The 19,779-nt window shown below is 40.7% G+C and overlaps 1 protein-coding gene across 11 annotated transcripts in view; it reads right to left on the bottom strand.

Moving 5' to 3' along the window:
• The window catches only part of SEMA6D (semaphorin 6D), a 584,591-nt gene that overhangs the window by 53,251 nt on the left and 511,561 nt on the right, over positions 1-19,779 (bottom strand). Inside the window, exon 1 of one of the 11 annotated variants that reach the window (XM_067745936.1) lies at positions 1,776-2,112. The exons of 9 other annotated variants lie outside the window; for them this stretch is intronic. The gene's annotated coding sequence lies outside the window, so the exon portion shown is untranslated. Of the gene's footprint in view, positions 1-686; positions 1,599-1,775; positions 2,113-19,779 lie in introns of those variants that run through there. One more of the 11 variants, XM_067745927.1, reaches the window with a different exon arrangement.

Here is a 19,779-nt window from a genome sequence, read left to right as displayed (position 1 = left end):
AAACCTTTCCCCAGGACTTCAGCCTTGAAATAAAAGCACCCACTTTACGGCCCCAAATATCAAGTAGAGGGAAGGACAATCCTTAAAAAGCAACTAAACATTTTACTGCAGACTTAAATTCTTAGGCGCCAGAAGTTCTTGGGAAAATTGCCTTACACATTTCCTCTCCCAAGTAACTGGAAACACTACCGTTATTTTTAAGGGAAAGCCGTGGCCCATAGCGATGGACATAAGGTTCGATTATTGTTTGCAAAGTCTGTATATCTATAATAATGATCTACTGTTCCTTCTGTGTGAATATCCCAGCTGAACATAGTGAGGAGTGGGGATGCCGGAACCTGGGTTACTGACTGGTCACCTCGGAATGAGGAATACTACTCTGGGTTCCTGCAACTCCGCTACTTCACTCCTCTCTAGCTCCATGACCATTAGCTCTTTACAAGATCGGGATTTAGAGAATCACCTGACAGCAGTGGTCCCGAGAGCTGATTTAACAAAAAATTTTCAAACCCAGTTCTCATCCGCACCTTGAAGTCCCTTATGACCTTTAGTTTCAATCCAAGAGTTATACACGACAGAGGAAGCTTTAAGCCCTTCCAAATTACCCAAGGCGGCCGCTGTATCAGTTTCTGCAGACCAGGAACAAACATCATTGCTGTCAAGACGGGAGATAAAAGTTTCCCTACCTTTCGCCTCACCATCCCCCTGCCAGCGGCTGCCGACGCGAGCGGCGGCTCCCTCCCGGCTGCAGAATGCCTCTCGCCGCCGGAGAAGAGGCTCATGCAAAATTGACTCTTCCTTATTTGTTTCCATCCATAATTGATGGGTAGATGAGAACGTAACACATCTCAGCGCTGGGCTCTTGCCGCCTGGCGGAGACCCTGTCCAAGACGCTTCCGTAAATCATTTCCAGCCGGAGAACAAAGCACGGAAAGTTGCGGGGGAGAGCGGCCGGGAGGAGAAACGGGGCGCCGGGTGAGAGGCGGGCAGCTCTGGGCCCCGGAGTCCGCCCGCGGCGCGCTCGGCCAGCAGGGGGAGAGGGAGGGTTGGGAAGTGGCCGCCCTCCGGGCAGAAGCCGGTGCCGGAGCCTGGAGGGCTGGGGGAGGGCCGAGTCCCCCGAGCCCCCGCCCCTAGCCAACAGGCGCTACCGGTGGGCCGTCCGACCCGGGGGCGCACTGACAGGTAGCCGGCGTCCGCCGTGAGCCGCTCGTCCGTCGGCTGCTGAGCTGCGCCCCTTCTCCTGGCGCGGGCGGGTGCTCGCCCATCCACGGCTAGCCTGGCCCGGCGGTCCCAGAGTCGGCTCCCGTGCGGGCGGGCGGAAGGGGGCGGCGGAGCCAGCAGCCGGCTCCTTCAGCCTTGGCTCGGCGGTCGCGCGGGCTGGGGACGTGGTGCCCGGCACCGAAGCAGCTGGGTTCCCCCTGGTAAGGTGCGGGGGAGCGCGGAGCTGGCGCTGCCTGGCGAGAAACTTTTGCTGGCTCCCTCCTTCCGCTTTTTATTTTCCCCGAGGGGGGTGCACAGTGTTGGGGGGCCCACTCCCCTCAAGCCTCCAGCAATGCGAGTTTTGACGCGACCGCCAAACCTCTCCAGCCCTTTGCGCGTCCCTGGTACGGCAGGCGGAGAGAACAGCTTGGAAAAGAAATCAACTCTCCAGTGCCAACACACACACGCATACGCACACGTACACATACACCAGAAGCAATTCAGGCTCTAAGGATCAGGGTCCGATCCCCACCAGGCGCCTAGAGCATTAGCAAATTTTTATAGGGCTGTCTTACCTCATGGGGGGAGGAGGGGAGGCTGGTTTAAAAAAAAAAAAAGCTTGTCACGCTCAGAGAGAAGAGAAGATAAAAAATAAAGAAAAAATTAGAAAAAAAGAGATATATCCCTGTGTCTCTAGGTTTTGGCTTCTTCGATATAATCCTGAAACTCGCCACCACCAGTCCTTGCAGCAGCGGCAGCGACAACGACAGCAGCAGCGGGACGGAGCGTGAGCCAAACAAATCGAGGCACGGCAAATGGTGTAATTCGATCCATCTTCAAGTCAATCCATCAGGCGAGCCGGAGCCTCGTTCCCTCCCCGCACTCGGCAGCTCGCGGCGTGGGGCCCACCCCCGGGCGCGGAGGGCAAGAGGCGCGGGCGGCCCGGCGCACTCGCCCTCTCCCGAGCGCCGCGGCCAGCGCCGCCTGGAGGCCCCCAGCCCGGCGCCGCGGCCCGGCTGACCCCTCGGTGGCCTCCGCGTCCCTCCTCCCCGGAGCTCTGCTGCGCGCCCTCCCTCTCGCCACCTCTGAAGAGCTGCTCCTTCCAGCAACTCGCAGCGCCTCAGTCATCCAGCTCGCGGTGGCTGCTGCAGCCTGAGAAGCAGCCTTTTCGCTTTCCTACCTCTTTCCCTCTTTTTTTCGCTCCCTCACTTTTTTTGAGCTTTCCTCCAGACATTTAGAGGACAAGGCGTTGCAGCCCAGAGGAGCTGCAGGCGCAGTTGCTCCGTAAAGTTATGCCTTAGTTTCCTCATCTAAGATTTATTTTTTAAGCACATCCTTACAAGCCCGCCCCCGTATTACATTTGTCGTCCCCTCGCCCCAATTTCTCTTTACAACCACTAAGCAAAACAGCTAGGAAGAAGCAATCAAACATTGTTTTATCTTTATAAAATACAGAAATTGCCTACTAAAAATCCCATTTCTACTTTGAATGAAAGCCATTCAGTCCAGTATAATTTTGCAGGCTAATGAGCCGGTTTTACAGGCAAGTGTGTCGTGTAATATGTTCTGGGAGAAATGAAAATGTCCTTGAAGTGACATCATTTCAAATTGACTGTCACAAAGGAAAGGAAAAAAGTCACATACTTAAAAACAAGAGGATTTTAATCCAAACTTCATATCCAAGAACAGGCTGTGTTTTATTAAAATTTCCAGTTGAATTATGAATCACTGAGGGGTCTAAATGGCTGGAATGAACCGTGATGCCCTCATTTAAAGAAAAAGAAAGAAGGGAGCATTTCCGCCAAACTTTTAATTTTCATTTGAGTATGGTTAATTACCGTGAATGAGAGGAGAAGGGGGCAGAGAAAGGATTTTCCTTTCCTCAATGGTTCCTGCTTTCTCCTCAGCACAGTTACATGTTTACATTTAGGAAAAATACCCTGTACTGAGTTATTTCTAAAACTTCCACCGACAGCCTTGAAAAGGAACTCAAAAAAGACACCCCAAGGAACTGCTGCAGGACTCACCCAGAGAACTGTTTCCTCGCTAGTCAACACTTTGTTACCAAAAGGAAGAAGGAGGGAGGAAGAAGGGGAGTCTTTTAAAATATAACTCTCTTCCTGCTGTTCCTCCCATTCGAAGTAAGGGGTAGGGGGCGGAAAGAACAGCTTTGGCAACACAGCTTTGTGATTTTTCTGTTGTTGTTAAGGCTTTTGTTGGCTGGCTGGCTGGTGTTTTCAGGTTGTGCTGGGCTCTGACATCATTGCAAGTTACTTGGCAGTCCGGGCCCTTTCCCAGCCAACTTCTGACCCAGAAAGCTGTGCCTGTTTTACTGGTGTCCAGTCATTCCGTATTTTCTCCATCAAGGGAGCAAGCCCCGCTGCAGGCAAAGGGCTCTGTGCACTGAATGAAGATGCAAGGGGGTGACCAGTGGTTTGAGGAATCCTATCGCCACCCACCTGGAGGCAGAAAGCTTATGAACTGTCTTCTGTCTGCAGTAGCAGACAAGTAGCAGAGAAGAAAAAAAGTTCAGTTCTCCAGATTCTTGAATTCTTTGCTGAAATTCTGCGATGGCCAGCTTTACAGAGCGCCACCCCAGAGAGTACAGTTTACCTGAGATTAAGCTCTTAAATTCAGGAATAAAAAAACCTTTAGGTTGCAGAAGAATATGCTGATAGGTTATTTCGAGCCAAGGATTAGATATGTCACTTATCACAGGGAAGGGAAAATAACTGTTTAGGATGACTTCCTTACTAGGTGCTTCTTAACTGCTGGGATCTTGTCTTATTTACCTGGACAGCCCCAGTGCCTAGCACAGTGCCTGGCATTTAATAGACACTCAATAAATATTTGTTAAACAGATCTGGCAGGGAAACCCACAACTTTCTCACACTCTTTTATGTGCTGAATCAGGGAGTATAGTCATCTCTAGATTGTATGCTCCTCCAGAGCAGGGATTTATTCATTTGTGTCCCCAGGGCAAGCATAGTATCCGTGTAAGGATGTTCACTGAATGAGTGAAGAATGAATAAATGAAGAAAGGAAGAAGGACGGAAGGAAATAAAGAAGATTTTGGCTCTTTTCACACCTAGAAAGAATACTTAAAAGTGGTCAGTGCTTTAGATAATTAGTGGTTATGCTTTTGCCGTTATCGCATATCTCCCAGGAGTGATAAGTAGTAACTTTATTCACAGTCTATTTTTTGTTTCTCTGTTTACTTTAGGAAAAGCTCAAAATTTTATTTCTATGTTTCATTTCCAATCTAGTTTTAAGAATAAAATGTATCTGAAAATGATAGAAAATCTGTGTGTAATAGTCAATAAAATGTTATCAATCATTGGAGAGTACCACTCCTTAACTATTACAGTTATTAAAGAAAGCAATAGTGCTTACTATCTGCCAGCCTCTTTTAAACATTTTATAAGTATTACTGCTTACAACAATTCTTTCATTTAAGTACTATTATTATCTTCATTTTGTAGAAGAGGAAACTGAAGCTTAGAGGGTTTAAGGTACTTGCCTAAGGCCACACAGGTAGTAACTGCATAGGAGGTGAACCCTAACCTCTTACTTAGTTGTAGTAATGGTTAGTAGTGAGGTCACAGTTAGTAGCAGTGGTAAATAGTGAAGGCTTTGGAAACATTTGACAACCTGGATTCAAATCCAGACTCCCCCCCTCTCTTGGGATAATTTATTTAACTACACTGCGCATCAGTGTTCTCATCTGTGAAACAGGAGTCATAACAATACTTCAAATGGATTTTATGAAGACTGAATGTGATAATGCATGTAAAGTGTTTAGCATCTTCCTTGGAACATGGCAAGCACTGAATAAATATTAGCCAATGTTATTATATGTGCCCTGTAGGCAGAGCAATCTTGGAATCCTGCAGAACTGGATTAGAAATTTAATCCAACCTCACACTAAACGTGAGACTTCAGGGGAAAGCACATGGTACACAATAGGTTTACAAAACATTTTTGTTCCATTCCATCTCCTTCTTTCCCTCATCTATGTATATATGTCTATGAATTCAGCTACATACACTACTTAGTATCCGGTTGATATGAAATAACATTTTGTATGAATTTTAATGAATCATACAGTTTAGAATGTAGAATTTCATGTTTCAAAAAAAAAAAAAGATATCGGTATTGAAATTTCAAAGGTAGCTACAGCTTCTGTGATTAATTTGGAATGCACATACAGTATTCCTTGTGTTTGCACATTATAGAAAGTGCTTTCAAAACTCTCCACGACATGATAAATCATTAATAATGTAGACCCAAACCTGGGCATCTGCATGGGCACGGCTGGTCTCCTTATTTCAGCATTCTGCATAGGAAAGTGACTCTGTCAAGACACTTCACTTCAATGAAACATATTTATCATGGTAAAGCTTAAACCTCAGATTTTACTGACAAAATTCATTTCTATTATCATGCACCATGATAGTACACCACCACAGCTATGCTTATGTTTGGAATGGTAAAATGTGCTTTTGTAGTCATTGTGATTGCTCTATCTTAACATGAATAATTTTGCTGTGCACTCTGAGTAAGGGGAATGCACCGTGCATGTATGGAAATAATACATCAGTTACTTATCTAGTTTTGCTAATGACTCCTCAGGTGTCACTGTGTGGAAGGACACTGAGTGCTCAAGCCAAATAAAAAGAATCAGGCTTTTTTTTTTTTTTTCCCCATCCAAAAGATGAACAGCAAACAACCTTTAATAATACTAGCTCTTTTGAAAACAGACAAGAGGCAGGAATGCTATCAACGTTTTATCAAAGATCTTTTGAACAAACAGAAGCACAATAAACTTTTTGGATGAAGGGTGAGTTGCTTAATTTTACTTATATATACTTTGGGAAGGAATACTTAGGACACAGGGAGGTCAGCTTATATCCTGGCAGATGTAAGGAATCTGGGACTCTGTGTAAGTTCCTGACAGCCTTCTCTCCACAAATTTACAGTAACCAAGCCTCTGACCTTGAAGAATTGGGACCAAATAATATCTTTTAAATGTTAGAATGTCCAAGGAGAAAGATAATGAAAATGAAAATAATCAAAAGGGGCAGAGAATTAGAACATTTTATCTGTTTTAAAAAATATATAACTTTTTACTTTGTTTTTAAAAACAGATCTCCTTGCCTAACATTATTTTCTTTGCTTGAGCCAATGTTAAAATTCAAATCAACAAAGGGAGAAGAAACTGTGGCTAGCCAATATTTGGCTAGCCACAATAGTATCACTTAATTCTTACCACAGCTCTTGGAGACAGGCATCATTTAGGAACAAAGAAACCCATCCTTGCTTAAGTTAACCATCTTGTCAGGATTTTTAGCCCTTGTAGATGATAGAGTCTAGAGTCTAATACAGGTCTGTTTGGCTCTTGAGCCTAATTTTCTTTCTAGGACACAATGCTCTGAAAAATGGAAAGAGCATAAGTCTAAAAAAATATGTCTTGAATAATAAAGGAAACAAAAACATTAAAAAACCTTGTCACATATAAATGAGTGTCAGGAACTCTTCGATGGGGTTTATAGCATGGTTTAAACCTCTATACATTATATGCATACTATTACCCATGTAACTCCCTTGGATCGCTTGTAAATAAAGAGATAAGAGACCTGTTTAGCAGCATGTGAATTTATGTTAAAATCAACCTCACTGGTTAAGCCACAAGTATTTCAATGAATGGTTAGGGCTATATGATCATACCTTTGGCAAAATAATAATAATAGTAATAATAAGGGCCAAATATTATTATTGTTGAATGCTCTAAGTACGGGAACTTCTATATGTTAGAGCCAATTCTTTGCCAGAAACCACTAGGGCCATCTATTGGTTAAAAAAAAAAAAAAAAGACTAGGATTCTGGGTAATTCCTGTCTTTCCAAATAAAGGCACACAAAGGATACATTTTTTCTTTCCTTTTGCTTTCTCAGATAGGATGCTTACTATTATGGACATTTTATTAATATTGAATATATTAGAGTCGTTTAAAAAATTACACTGCTAGTATGAAAGGGAGTCAGGAAATTATGTGTACAGGTGACAGGAAGAAGCTGACATTCTGGGATAAAAATCAATAGCAAACACTGTTAGTGTTCCACTGTAATTATAGGAGTTGTCTAAAATCCCCAATGCCCTATTAAACTGTGATAAGTGACAAGGCCCAGTAGCACATGGGAGATACATCTGGCTAACAAGTGTTTAAATCTGGGTCTGGGATATGGTGTCACTGAGTCAGCAATGGCACAAACTAGGTGACAGGAGGTAATGCTTGCTCCACCAGCCCCAGTTACAGGGGTTTTATTTGTGTCCTAGAAGGAGGCTTGGGAGAAACCTACAACTTATCTAACCTTTGGCTGATTCCACAGAGTGGTCTGCACCCATGTTCTCCTCATCCCCAGATCTCTCTGGCCTTTGAACCTAGAACATATCACTTGTTGACAGTCTGTAAAGAAAAACAATAAGGCCTATTACATTTTTATAACAGACTTTCGTACCAGGGTGGCCCTAGTAACCCAGTTACATTTAAACATCATCTGATCCACTTGACTATGGGCCAGGATGGGCTCCTCCATGGCTGTCTTCTACAAGCTTGAATTGTGATGGCTGCTGAAAAATCACTTCAAACTTATATTATCAAGGAAAGCTTTAAAAAGGAGGCTCACAGAGTTTGCCATTGTCTGAATTTGTATTTCAATTACTAAGCTAAAAGAAGAAACTGTTGGCTAAGAGCCTTTCTGGAAAATCCAGAAACGTCCAGAAGGACTGTTTAGAAATTTTTAACAGTATCACACAGCCATTAAGTTAGAATATTTCCAGGTTATAGTATATTCAACAGTTGACTTTTCAAATATTACTGCATCTGGATACACACACACACACACACACACACACACACACACACACACACACACACAGACTGTGTAATTTTTCTCCAAGAGTCCCTATTGAAAGGCTTTGTGAGTTCTTTTACTATTTTAAAATTTGGGGAATTGTGCTCATATCCCAATATGTTCTGAATTTCTGGGTCATAATTACAGAATAAACAGATTCACTTCTCATCACAAATTTTAATTAAGAATTCCAGTTATGCAATTATTTGCTAATGAAAAATAGCTGCTCAGTACCAAAGCATACCATTAAGTATGTTTACTCAAAATTATGTTTTCTAAAGATAGTTTCCATAGGTCAGTTTCTCATTTTTATGTCATCAACCTAATGTTAAAATAAGAGGAAAAGTTATCTCTTATTTTATCGAGCTACATGGGGATTCAGGAGAAAAAGATAGTCTGTAATTGCTGGAAATAAATTAATTTAATGTTAAAGTCTAATTAGTCATGATCTCAGCTCTTCATAAATGTCAAGATACTGAATTCTGTGATTTACCTTTGTTTAGATCCCTTCGTGAAGATACCCAATTGTCCAGTCACTGGCTGGGCTTTTGCCTAGAAAAGGGGTCAGTCGAGGCAATTATTTGCCCCATATTTATTTATTGTGCTTTAGAAAAAACTACCCCAATCTGGGTTGCTGATTCCTTAAATATGCTCTTGGTTCCCATGTGATAGGAGAACACTCAATTTGTTTGCTTTTGACTTATTTGCCAGCTTTTATGTTGATGAACAAAAAGTATACATAAATGAACAAATAATCCATTTTGATATCAGGCAAGTGTGCAGCCTACTGAAGGGAGATATTTCTAGAAATTTCAAACAAAGTTAACCCTTCCAAGTTAAACTGCTAGAAACATACAAAGCCTGAGATAGACTATGTGCAGAAAGGTTTCCCCTAAGAGACAGTGAGTTTAAAGGGAACAGAAATCAAACCAGGGCATTACAAAATCCAGTCAAGGTGACGAGAAGATATCACCCAGAGAACATAAGTGAAGTGGAAAAGGGCAGGATCATTCACTCATTTATCCTTGCATGTATTCATTTTACCATTATGAATAGCTGCAATCTGCTTTGTGTAAAGCAACGTGCAGAGATAAATGAGAAATATCTCGCATTTAGACAGCAACTTCAAGTTTGAAAAGCAGTTTTATCAGAGTCCTGGCAGGAAACAGACGGCACATTCGACTTGGGTAATTTGAGGAGCCTTTAATAAAGAGATTATTTGTAAAGGTGTGGGTAGAGTGCAGGGAACCCACAAGGGAGAGTTATCCTGGGGCCTAACTTCCCCTAGGACCTAAGCAGCCAGAGGAGGGAGCAATTAGCAGAACCTGGAGACATAGTGGCGATGTGGAGAGGACCTCCTTGCTTAGAGGTCAACTTCTAGAGGCAGAGAGTAGAGAAAAAGGACAGAGAGTGAATCTGGTGGAGCAAGTGGAAATTCACTATTTAATTTTATTTTGAGTCTTAGAGAACACTAAGTGGTAGGGATCTTAATTTTGCGAATGAGAAAACTGAAACAAGGAGATTTGTTCATCATAACTTAGTTACATTAGCAGAGCCAGACCCTGAACCTGAGTCTTCTGAATCTCAGGCCGGCGCTTATCACACTGTCTCCCTATTTCCTGCCCTTGGGACTTCCTTATTATACTTATCTCACCATATCACATTATTTACATGTTTTATCACATACTAGACTGACCTATTGAGAGAGAGAAGTAGGACTTTGTATTATTATTGTCTAGAATAGTGGCTGGGACTGGAATCCTGCAGACATTTGATGGATGCAATAATGAGTGAGAGGGTGCGCATCCTAACTGGAGAGACAGAACGTGCAGAAGCTAACATCATATGTGGCAGTAGATGCTGAATCCAGAAGTAGAGAAAGAGTGCTGTAGACAGATGGGAAAAGGGAGTGGGAATAATAGTGAGGTTGTAAAAGACTTCATGATGCGGGGTCATATGAGCTGAGCCAAGCACTCTGAAAGACGAGTGTCAAAGGTAGAGGACTATAGCCAATGTGGACTGTGGAACAGCGAAGGTGGGAGGGGGTGGCAGGGGTGTGGTGGACTTGGGGCGTGCCTGCCGTTCCTGGAGGCAAAGAGTAAGAGATGTGACCGGAAGGACGGGCTAGGGTTCTGTATGGGATTTCTGAATTGGCACTTCCTGGAGTTCAAAAGTTTTTCTCAGGGTGTTTAGAAGCCATCTTTTTTTTCTTTTTTAACATCTTTATTGAAGTATAATTGCTTTACAATGCTGTGTTAGTTTCTGCTTTATAACAAAATGAATCAGCTATATGTATACCTATATCCCCATATCCCTTCCCTCTTGTATCTCCCTCCCACCCTCCCTATTCCAACCCTCTAGGTGGACACAAAGCACCAAGCTGATCTCCCTGTGCTATGCGGCTGCTTCCCACTAGCTACCCATTTTACATTTGGTAGTGTATATATGTCCATGCCACTCTCTCACTTCATCCCAGCTTACCCTTCCCCCTCCCTGTGTCCTCAAGTCCATTCTCTACGTCTGCGTCTTTATTCCTGTCCTGCCCCTAGGTTCTTCAGAACCGTTAGAAGCCATAGATTTTTGAGGAAAATATCATGCTAATCTAGGTTGTTCTTTTGAGAGACAGCACTTAACCAGAGAGAAGCACAGCTTAGAGAAACAGGAGGCTTCTGAAGAAAGGATGCTAATATAGGGGTCATGACAGAAGATGACTTTAGTGGTGGAATCAATGGAAAAGTAGGGTTATATACCAGTGACGCACCAGAGTGGGCTGATCTTTGAATGTCAGAGGTAGAGGTGTGGGAGATTTTTCCAAGTTTCTCTGTCTGGCTGAATTTAAGAAAAGTTGAATTATTGTAAGAGATGGAGACACAGGAAGTGGAGCAGGTTTGCAGGGGGGATAACTGAGTTTGGTTTTGGCTAAGTGGAGCTTAAAGTGCTGGTATGGTGTCCCTGTGGGGATACCCAGCAACAAATTGGAAATTCTTATTAAAATTACAGCTAGTGGACAGAAGAACTTTCTATCTTCCAGAGAAACACCAAAATCTAAATAAGCCAAATGCTTACAAGAAAGTAAGAGGAAATCATCGAACGACTAGTTTAGCCCAGATATCCTCTGAAGTTGCACGTGCTCGGAAACATTGAGGTGAGAAACTTTTACCCTTCCCGTTTTCTGGACTGTTTCTTCCAACATGGAAACCATACAGTGTACAATGATGGAGTAATTCCCATTCCTCAATCATGTCTTACAAACACAGAAAAAGTAGACCCAGCAATTCATCATATTTTATCTAATACTTTTCTGAGCTGACTGTTCACTGCTATCTTTTCAGCCTGACACTTTTACTGAAAATGCTGATAGATACTTTTAAAATTTTTTGTGAAGTTATCCAAAATCATCATGTTAGATTTGCTAAGGGAAATTTTGTCTTTCTTAGTGTGGTGTAGATGAGAAAAATGTCCAAAAATTAGGTTACTTAAACCATTATCACTCCAGGTAAAATTAAGCACCCTTAGGCTCTGATTATCAATACTTGCTGCTTAAGTCTAAATGAACTTAGAGAAATACAATGCAGACAAATCTCTATGACTATAACCTGGGGAGCATCACGGAAAACTTGCTTTGGAGTCGTGTGGCTGACAGGGTCTTGGTGCTCTGGCCGGGTGTCAGGCCTGAGCCTCTAAGGTGGGGGAGCCGAGTTCAGGACATTGGACCACCAGAGACCTCCCAGCCCCATGTAATATCAAATGGCAAGAGCTCTCCCAGAGATCCTCATCTCAACACTAAGACCCAGCTCCACCCAACAGCTAGCAAGCTCCAGTGCTGGATGCCCCATGCCAAACAACTAGCAAGACGGGAACACCACCCATTAGCAGAGAGGCTGCCTAAAATCATACTAAGTTCACAGACATCCCAAAACACACCACAAGATGCAGCCCTGCCCACCAGAAAGACAACATCCAGCCCCACCCACCAGAACACAGGCATCAGTTCCTTCTACCAGGAAGCCTACACAACTGAATGACCCAACCTCACCCACTGGGGGCAGAAACCAAAAACATTGGGAACTACAAACCTGCAGCCTGCAAAAAGGAGACCTCAAACACAGTAAGATAAGCAAAATGAGAAGTCAGAGAAATATGCAGCAGATGAAGCAGCAAGGTAAAAACCAACCAGACCAAACACCTGAAGAGGAAATAGGCAGTCTACTTGAAAAAGAATTCAGAGTAATGATAGTAAACATGATCCAAAATCTTGGAAATAGAATGGACAAAATACAAGAAATGTTTAACAAGGAACTAGAAAAACTGAAGAGCAAACAAACAATGATGAACAACACAATAAATGAAATTAAAAATTCTCTAGAAGGAATCAATAGCAGAATAACTGAGGCAGAAGAATGGATAAGTGACCTGGAAGATAAAATAGGGGAAATAACCACTGCAGAGCAGACTAAAGAAAAAAGAACGAAAAGAAAGGAGGACAGTCTCAGAGACCTCTGGGACAACATTAAATGCACCAGCATTTGAATTATAGGGGTCCCAGAATAAAAAGAGAAAAAGAAAGGGACTGAGAAAATATTTGAAGAGATTATAGTTGAAAACTTCCCTAATATAGGAAAGGAAATAGTCAGTCAAGTCCTGGAAGCACAGAATCCCATACAGGATAAATCCAAGGAGAAACACATCAAAACACATATTAATCAAACTGTCAAAAATTAAATACAAAGAAAAAATATTAAAAGCAGCAAGGGAAAAGCAACAAATAACATACAAAGGAATCCCCATAACGTTAACAGTTGATCTTTCAGCAGAAACTCTGCAAGCCGGAAGGGAGTGGCAGGACGTATTTAAAGTGATGAAAGGGAAAAACCTACAACCAAGATTACTCTACCCAGCAAGGATCTCATTCAGATTTGACGGACAAATTAAAACCTTCACAGACAAGCAAAAGCCGAAAGAATTCAGCACCACCAAACCAGCTTTACAACAAATGCTAAAGGAACTTCTCTAGGCAGGAAATACAAGAGAAGGAAAAAACCTACAAAACGACTCCAAACAATTAATAAAATGGTAATAGGAACACACATATTGACAATTACCTTAAATTTAAATGGATTAAATGCTCCAAGCAAAAGACACAGATGGGCTGAATGGATACAAAAACAAGACCTATATGTACGCTGTCTACAAGAGACCCACTTCAGATCTAGGGACACATACAGACTGAAAGTGAGGGGATGGAAAAAGATATTTCATGCATATGGAAATCAAAAGAAAGCTGGAGTAGCAATTCTCATATCAGACAAAGTAGACTTCAAAACAAAGACTATTACAAGAGACAAAGGAGGACACTACATAATGATCAAGGGATCGAACCAAGAAGAAGATACAATTGCAAATATTTATCCACCCAACATAGGATCACCTCAATACATAAGGCAAATGCTAACAGCCATAAAGGGGAAATCGACAGTAACACAATCATAGTAGGGGACTTTAATACCCCACTTTCACCAATGGACAGATTATCTAAAATGAAAATAAATAAGGAAACACAAGCTTTAAATGACAAATTAGACAAGATGGACTTAATTGATATTTATAGGACATTCCATCCAAAAACAACAGAAAACGCTTTCTTCTCTACTGCACTTGGAACATTCTCCAGGATAGATCATATCTTGGGTCACAAATCAAGCCGTGGTAAATTTAAGAAAATTGAAATTGTACCAAGTATATTTTCCAACCACAATGCTATAAGACCAGATATCAATTACAGGCAAAAATCTGTAAAAAATACAAACACATGGAGGCTAAACAATATGCTACTAAAAAACCAAGAGATCACTAAAGAAATCAAAGAGGAAATCAAAAAATACCTAGAAACAAATGACAATGAAAACATGATGACCCAAAACCGATGGGATACAGCAAAAGCAGTTCTAACAGGGAAGTTTATAGCAATACAATCCTACTTTAAGAAACAAGCAACATCTCAAATAACCTAACCTTACACCTAAAGCAACTAGAGAAAGAACAAAAACCCCACAAAGTTAGCAGAAGGAAAGAAATCATAAAGATCAGATCAGAAATAAATGACAAAGAAATGAAGGAAACAATAGCAAAATCAGTAAACCTAAAAGCTGGTTCTTTGAGCAGGTAAACAAAGTTGATAAACCATTAGCCAGACTCAGCAAGAAAAAAAGGAGAAGACTCAAATCAACAGAATTAGAAATGAAAAAGGAGATGTAACAACTGACACTGCAGAAATACAAAGGATCATCAGAGATTACTACAAGCGACTGTATGTCAATCAAATGGACAACCTGGAAGAAATGGCAAAATTCGGAGAAAAGTACAACCTTCCGAGACTGAACCAGGAAGAAATAGAAAATATAAACAGACCAATCACAAGTACTGACATTGAAACTGTGATTAGAAATCTTCCAACAAACAAAAGCCCAACACCAGATGGCTTCACAGGACAATTCTATCAAACATTTAGAGAAGAACTAACACCTATCCTTCTCAAACTCTTCCAAAATATAGCAGAGGGAGGAAAACTCCCAAACTCATTCTACGAGGCCACCATTACCCTGATACCAAAACCAGACAAAGATGTCACAGAGAAAGAAAACTACAGACCAATATCACTGATGAACATAGATGCAAAAATCCTCAACAAAATACTAGCAAACAGAATCCAACAGCATATTAAAAGGATCATACACCATGATCAAGTGGGGTTTATCCCAGGAACGCAAGGATTCTTCAAGATACAGAATCAATCTATGTGATACACCGTATTAACCAATTGAAGGAGAAAAACCATATGATGATCTCAGTAGATGCAGAAAAAGCTTTCAACAAAATTCAACACCCATTTCTGATAAAAACTCTCCAGAAGGTAGGAATAGAGGGAAACTACCTCAACATAATAAAGGCCATATATGACAAACCCACAGCCAACATCATTCTCAATGGTGAAATACTGAAACCATTTCTTCTAAGATCAGCAACAAGACAAAGTTGCCCACTCTCACTGCTATTATTCAACATAGTTCTGGAAGTTCTAGCCACAGCAATCAGAGAAGAAAAAGAAATAAAAGGAATCCAAATTGGAAAAGAAGTAAAACTGTCACTGTTTGCAGATGACATGATATTCTACATAGAGAATCCTAAAGATGCTACCAGAAAACTACTAGAGCTAATCAATGAATTTGGTAAAGCAGCCAGATAAAAAATTAATGCACAGAAATCTCTGCCATTCCTAAACACTAATGATGAAAAATCTCAAAGAGAAATGAAGGAAACGCTCCCATTTACCACTGCAACAAAAAGAATAAAATGCCTAGGAATAAACCTACCTAAGGAGATAAAAGACCTCTATGCAGAAAACTATAAGACACTGATGAAAGAAATTAAAGACGATACAAACAGATGGAGAGATATATCATGTTCTTGGATTGGAAGAATCAACATTGTGAAATGACTATACTACCCAAAGCAATCTACAGATTCAATGAAATCCCTATAAAACTACCAATGGCATTTTTCACAGAACTAGAACAAAAAATTTCACAGTTTGTATGGAAACACAAAATATCTTGAATAGCCAAAGCAATCTTGAGAAAGAAAAATGGAGCTGGAGGAATCAGGCTCCCTGACATCAGACTATACTACAAAGCTACAGTAATCAAGACAGTATGGTACTGGCACAAAAACAGAAAGATAGATCAATGGAACAGGATAGAAAGCCCAGAGATAAACCCATGCACATATGGTCAACTTATCTTTGATAATGGAGGCAAGAATATACAACGGAGCAAAGACAGCCTCTTCAATAAGTGGTGCTGGGAAAACTGCACAGGTACATGTAAAATAATGAAATTAGAATGCTCCCTTACACCACACACAAAAATAAACTCAAAATGGATTAAAGGCCAAAATGTAAGGCCAGACACTATAAAACTCTTAGAGGAAGACATAGAACACTATGACATACATCACAGCAAGATCCTTTTTGACCCACCTCCTAGACAAAGGGAAATAAAACCAAAATTAAACAAATGGTACATAATGAAACTTAAAAGCTTTTGCACAGCAAAGAAAACCATAAGAAAACCAAGGTGAAAAGACAACCCTCAGAATGGGAGAAGATATTTGCAAATGAAGCAACTGACAAAGGATTAATCTCCAAAATATACAAGCAGCTCATGTAGCTCAATATCAAAAAATCAAACAACCCAATCCAAAAATGGGCAGAAGACCTAAATAGACATTTCTCCAAAGAAGATATACAGATTGCCAACAAACACATGAAAGGATGCTCAACATCACTAATCATGAGAGGAATGCAAATCAAAAGTACAATGAGGTATCACCTCACACTGGTCAGAATGACCATCATGAAAAACTCTACAAACAATAAGTGCTGGTGAGGGTGTGGAGAAAAGGGAACCCTCTTGCACTGTTTGTGGGAATGTAAATTGAGATAGCCACTATGGAGAACAGTATGGATGTTCCTTAAAAAACTAAAAATAGAACTACCATATGACCCAGCAATCCCACTACTGGCATATACCTTGAGAAAATGATAATTCAAAGAGAGACATGTACCACAGTGTTCATTGTTGCACTATTTACAATAGCCAGGACGTGGAAGCAACCTAAGTGTCTATCAACAAATGAATGGATAAAGAAGATGTGGCACATATATACAATGGAATATTACTCAGCCATAAAAAGAAACAAAATTGAGTTATTTGTAGTGATGTGGATGGACCTAGAGTCTGTCATACAGAGTGAAGTAAGTCAGAAAGAGAAAAACACATACCATATGTTAACACATATATTTGAAATCTAAAAAAAAAAAGGTTCTGATGAACATAGGGGCAGGACCTGATAAAGACGCAGACTTAGGAATGGACTTGAGGACATGGGGAGGGGGTAGCTTAAGCTGGGGCAAAGTGAGAGAGTAGCATTGACATATACACAGTAGCAAATGTAAAATATATAGCTAGTGTAAAGCAGCCGCATAGCACAGGGAGATCAGCTCTGTGCTTTGTGACCACCTAGAGGGGTGGGATAGGGAGCGTGGGAGCAAGAAGCAAGTGGGGAGGGGATATGGGGATATATGTATAAAAATGGCTGATTCACTTCATTATACAGCAGAAACTAACACAACATTGTAAAGTAATTATACCCCAGTAAAGATGTTAAAAAAAATAAAAGAAATACAGTTCAGTGGCTTCTCCTCTCAGTTATCTTGGACAACATGAACATCACCATTTTACTTGATTTGAAATGTTAACATGAAATATAATAGAGAGTGGATCATTTCAGAGTAAGAAATCACATCTTGACAGCCAGCTGATGAAATTCTATAACAATAAAGATTAGATCACTTCCAATTCTCTTTACGAAAAGTTCTAGAAAAAATTGAATATGACTTTAATACTTCAAGGACAGTTTTCCTTTTTCTTTAGAAAAAGAAAGGTTATGAAAAGTGAGTGTGGGGGGCCACGATCATTATGATATTATGTAATGGTCAGGGTGAGCTTTGAAGTAACAGTATTTTCAAGAAAATTTATAATGTCATAGAGGAGTAGAAAAATGGCCACTTTATTTTCTCTTATAGTGATTAGTTTTCATTTATATTATGTGTGTCATTTGAAAATGTATAGTGTTTTCATAGTGTTTAGCGGGGAGAGAGAGGAGGGCAAATGGGGAGGGGGGCAGAAAAGAAAAAGTAGAGCAAAAAAGTGAAAGAAAAGGAAGACAAATAAGAAATCTAATTAAATTTAATGACACATTTCCAAGAAAAAGATACAGCCTTTAGCAACATCTGCAGTTTCAATTTCTAAACTGCAGGTGCTTACATACGTAGGTACTTACTTTTTTTTCTTTTTATTATTTGCCATTAATAGAAGAAGAAATAAAACAGATATAAGTATTTGTTAATTTCATGCAAACCATTTCAAATTACACAGAATGTTATAGAATGTATGCTTAATTACATAAGCAACCTTTCTATTAAAAACATCACTTTATTGCCCTCTATGAACATTTTATGAATCCATTTAGTTTATGGTTAAATTAAGAGGAAATGAAAGGCAGGGATAAACTACAAAGGATTCTTTCCTTATCTTTTAATCCGACTTCATTAAAACTGTAATTTAGTGCGATGTATATCTGAGCAATCCAAGAGTAGAGATGGGACAAAGCTACACTTGTATTAGTCAATCAAATGTTGACAAAGTAGTGTTTGGCTTTTGATGAATATTTAATATGCCAGAGAGCTCTCAAGATTCCACTTTAGCAGTGAGATCTGGAGCAGTTTTCAGCAGGGACTGAATTGCTGATCTGGCCTCCTGAGCTCCCTCTACCACTTTTCTCCCTCTGATACTCCTTAAGTTGCAGAGAGGTAAAGAAATACAACATCCTGTTGCCCAAACAGTCTCTTATGTGTGCTCAGTAAATGGAGACAATTAAGAAAAGGACTTGGGTACTGAGGCAATCCCCACTCTGGGGAAGGAGCAGGTTCCCCTTGGTTTGAGGAGTATGGCTACCCAGCAAAGGTTTCTGACTCCCTGGTAATGGCCTGAAGCCTTGAGGGCTTGATGGAAAGCCAGCATTTTTTCATGCTGCAGCAGAGAATTTGGCCCTGATTGGAACATCCCCTCCCTTGCCTCTTGATCAGCCCAAGTCAAGACAGTACTTGTGGGACAAGAACACAGGACTTTCACAGAGGTCTGGCCTTAGGGATTCCTACAATTCAGAGGGATTGGGAAAAGCAATGATTGGGAAGGCCTGGTGTGATTAACAAGTGACTGTCTGGTTAAAGTGGGAAATGGGGTAAAAAATCTTGGGGGTAAAAAATCAGGGAAGAATGAATTCTAAAACCCTCTGCCAAAGATGATGGAAATTATTAAACCATATATTGTTTTATTCAATTATTTTCTTAGGGTGAGTGCAAAGAGCACAGGTTTTGGTGTTTTGCTTACCTTTGGTATCCCAACAATGCCAAGTTTCAGTTTCCTCTTCTGTAATGTTGATAATATGTGTAACATGAGGTTATCATTAGGAGTAAAGTAATTAATTTTGTGAGAACATATGTAAGTTTTATAGAGTAAAACTGTAAAAGACTACATTAAGGTTAGATATTACTAAAGTTCAGAGACCAACATGGTGGCCATACAGCACCATGGGGTGCTTTGTTAAATGTTACGCACCACACCTGCCTCTCTTCCTTCTCCAGTGCTGATCTGTCCCTCTAGTGTCCTTCTCTCCTCTCTCATGAGCACCACTGCTCTAGTGACCCACTGTTATACTGTGTCTCATAAGTTTCTCAGAGTAGTAAAGAGGGTAAAAGAAATTACCTCCGGCAGTGAGAGCTAGAAAGCAGGGGCCGTATTTGTATCCCTAGTGCTTAGGTCGGTGTTTGGCTAAATACATATTTATTGAAAGGACGATTTGAGTGATAACACAGAAATTATTACCAGAAAGGTGAATTACTTCTACCACTACCGTACATCTGTTAAAAACTTGAAATACATCTTGAGTACAGCTCTGAAACAAAACTACAATAGGATAATGCTTTAACATGATCAAATGTCAACTGCTCAAATCGAAATCCAACTCAGTTCTTAGTGGTAAAATCC

The sequence above is a fragment of the Pseudorca crassidens genome, chromosome 1 (assembly GCF_039906515.1).
Source record: "Pseudorca crassidens isolate mPseCra1 chromosome 1, mPseCra1.hap1, whole genome shotgun sequence".
NCBI classification, from domain to species: Eukaryota; Metazoa; Chordata; class Mammalia; order Artiodactyla; family Delphinidae; genus Pseudorca; species Pseudorca crassidens.
The sequence above is the reverse complement of the archived record's forward strand: the minus strand, read 5'-3'. Positions and strand labels throughout refer to the sequence as shown.